General features: G+C 42.7%; 1 protein-coding gene across 1 annotated transcript in view; it reads left to right on the top strand.

Annotated features, from left to right (window-relative positions):
- LOC110336017 (HLA class I histocompatibility antigen, alpha chain G-like) overlaps positions 1 to 3,344 on the top strand; it is a 22,950-nt gene that overhangs the window by 7,971 nt on the left and 11,635 nt on the right. The gene's annotated exons all lie outside the window — the stretch shown is intronic.

Raw genomic sequence — 3,344 nt, 5'->3', positions numbered from 1 at the left:
GAAGGGGGAGGGGAGGGGGAGGGGAGGGGGAGGAGGAAGAGGAGGAAGAGAAGGAGGGAGAGGAGGAAGAAAAGGAGTAGGAGAATAAGAAAAAAAGGAAAAAATAGCAGGAAAATACTCATATTGTGGTTTACTCTAAATCCAGCAAGCCAAACACCAACTAGTATAGTTCTGTGCCCAGCATCTGGGGCCCTTGATGGCAACATCTGGGCTCCTCAACTCTACCATCTGAAGCACTTTGTGGTCTGTCTTTGGGTCTGGCTCAACTGTCTGCTATTTTTGTTGTTCTTGTTTTGAAATTGGTCTTGCTGTGTAGCCCGAGGTTGGCCTAGAACCTGTGACAAGGCTTCTTGCTTGACCTCCACAGTTTCAGAATTACAGGTATGAACTGTGATACCTGGGTTAGAAAGTCATGGTTTGTTTGTTTACCTCAGGGGTTTTGCTGAAAGGTTTAAACAAACCTTTCAGACATATTTGTATTTTATCTTGAAGAACCTGAGTACAAACTTTTTTTTAAAAATTTCTTTTGTGATCAGGAACTCACTTTCTGGTATAAAGCAAAAGGCCCTGAAAAGCATAGTTGGCTGGGCTGCTTCATCTTTAAATATCGAGTAGAAGTATGGATGCAAATGAGGACATGGCTGCTACTAGGAATTGTTGAAGAGTAAGTTTTCGTTTTTTTACTATAGATGTGAGGGAGAGTTCAGCCAGATACATCTGGAAAGGTATGGACTGAACTGGACCACAAAGGGGATGGGGGTGGGAGCAGAACAGGAAGAAAAGAGAGGGGAGGGGGCAAGAGAGGAGGAGCCATGGCCCACAAGGCAAAAGGTAATCCTGCACATGTGTGGCTGAGTTAGATAGAAAAAGAGAAGCTGGGGAAAGGGAAGCAAAGCCCAGGCCCTGGGTTGGAGAGGTTTAGGTAGGGGGCCCGGGCAAGAAATGCTGGGCAGAGCCACAGGGGCTGAGACTCGCCTTGGGTTTCTTTGAGAACCACAACAATTCTTTAGAAATGATGTATAGGAAAACAAGAAGTGAAACTAACTTTTGAGGAGGAGGGGGAAGAAGAGGGCTAAAATAGGGTCTCACTATGTACCTCTGACTGTCCTGAAACTCACTGTGTAGACCAGGCCTCTTGAGTGGTAGGATTAAAGGTATGTGCCACTATGCCTGGCTTGGTGAAAAAAGGATGTATGTATGTATGTATGTATGTATGTATGTATGTATGTATGTGTTTTTCAAGACAAGGTTCTTCTATGTAGCTCTGGCTGTTATGAAGCTCACTCTGTAGACCAGGCTGGCCCCAAACTAAGAGATTCTTCTGTCCCCTGAGTGCTGGGATTAAAAGCATTTGCCACCACTGCCTGGCAGGAAAATATGTATTTTTTTAAGATTTATTTATTTATTTTATGTATATGAGTGCACTATAGCTATACAGATGGTTGTGAGCCTTCATGCGGTTGTCAGGTATTGAATTTAGGACCTCTGCTCACTCTGGTCAACCCTGCTCACTCAGTCCCTGCTTGCTACAACCCAAAGATTTATTTATTATTATAAATAAGTATACTGTAGCAGTCTTCAGACACACCAGAAGAGGATGTCAGATCTCATTACAGGTGGTTGTGAGCCACCATGTGGTTACTGGGATTTGAACTCAGGAAACAAATCTTGCCTTTGAATTTTACAGACAGTATAGCATTACTGCTTTTTGAGGTACATGTAAAGGGGTAATTTTTTTTTTTTTTGGTTTTTCAAGACAGGGTTTTTCTGTGTAGCCCTGGCTGTCCTGGAACTCACTTTGTAGACCAGGCTGGCCTCGAACTCAGAAATTCGCCTGCCTCTGCCTCCCAAGTGCTGGGATTAAAGGCGTGCACCACCACCACCCAGCAAGGGTAAATATTCTTAAATATTAAGATCCTCCAGGGGTTCCTTTTCCCCTTCAGTAAGATAAAACCACATTCCCTAATGAGTCGATAATCTTAGTGGCAGCCTACAGCTGAAAGTAGAAGATTCAGAACTGGAGTTGTGGTTTTCCTCTCGTCTCAGGTCAAAGAAATTGTGAATAGCTGACATTTCTGATTCCCCTTGAGCTATTGTTGGAGTCAGTAAACAACCCATTTAATTGTCTAGCTATCGCAGCCAAGTCGAATCAGGCACTCTTAGTGTTGCAGGCTCTTTTGTCCTCTGACTTCTCACCAGTGTATATTTAGAGAAAATTTTGTTATATAAGTTTAATGTTACCATATAAAATCCTAAGGAAGTGTTTTTACTTCCATGTCCTCAGAGCAGAACTCACACTTCCTACTTATGGCTGTTTTGGAAAGTTATCTTGATTTAGTAGGTTAGAACAGAGCGGCACATGACAGGAAGCTTCATCTAGCTCTTGCTCACACACTAATGGCTCATGAGGCTGGGCTCCGGCTGACCACAGTCTGAGAAGGGCGACAAACCCTCCCCTTTACAAGTCTGACATCACCTCTTACAAGATGCAGGAGAAAGAACTTTCTTTTAGCTGACTTTGGTTTTGCCTATAAGTCTTCACCCTGAAAAGCCAATCTTGTCAGTAAGGGAAGAAAGAAATTGAACTCAGAAGTAAAATACCTTGATTTGTGGAAAACAAAACCCCGAGTGCTATAATTCTTTGAGTTCCCTCAGGAAGATGTGTCCTGCTCATTTTTCTTTTAGATTCCTTCACACCCTGACTTGATATTTCTCTCTCCACTTGCATTTAGAGAGAAAAAAAAAAAGTTAATCTGGGGTCCAATACCTCGGGCATAAATTGAATTTCCTTCAGGATTTTCTTCAATACTTAAGGATGTTTTCGATTTCATGGCCTTTACCCATGGCTCCATCCTCACACAGTATGCTGATAATTTCTTAACCAGATAAAACAGGGTATCCTTATAGACATCATTCAGAAAGCTCCTGATAAACAAGCCTATGAAGCCTGGAGGTCCAAATGTCAGTCTCTGCACATACCTCCTCTAACTTAGGACGTGAGCTACTTCAGGGTACTCAACACCAAATGCTTTTGATTTTGTCCAAACGAGTCCCCAAAAGAAGCAGTCATGTACACTTTAGGAGCAGCTGGTTGCTACCACCAGTTTCCACTGGTAGCCTAATGCTACTTCTCTCAGAGACCTTAACTTCTTTTGAAACACTGAAGTTTTTTTGTTTGTTTGATTTTTTGTTTTGTTTTGTTTTGGTTTTTGGTTTTGTTTTGGTTTGGTTTTGTTTGGTTGTTTTGGTTTTCCGAGACAGGGTTTCTCTGTATAGCCCTGGCTGTCCTGGAACTCACTTTGTAGACCAGGCTGGCCTCGAACTCAGAAATCCACCTGCCTCTG

The sequence above is a fragment of the Mus pahari genome, chromosome 18 (assembly GCF_900095145.1).
Source record: "Mus pahari chromosome 18, PAHARI_EIJ_v1.1, whole genome shotgun sequence".
NCBI classification, from domain to species: domain Eukaryota; kingdom Metazoa; phylum Chordata; class Mammalia; order Rodentia; family Muridae; genus Mus; species Mus pahari.
Note: the sequence above shows the minus strand (reverse complement) of the source record. Positions and strands in the feature narration are given on the sequence as shown.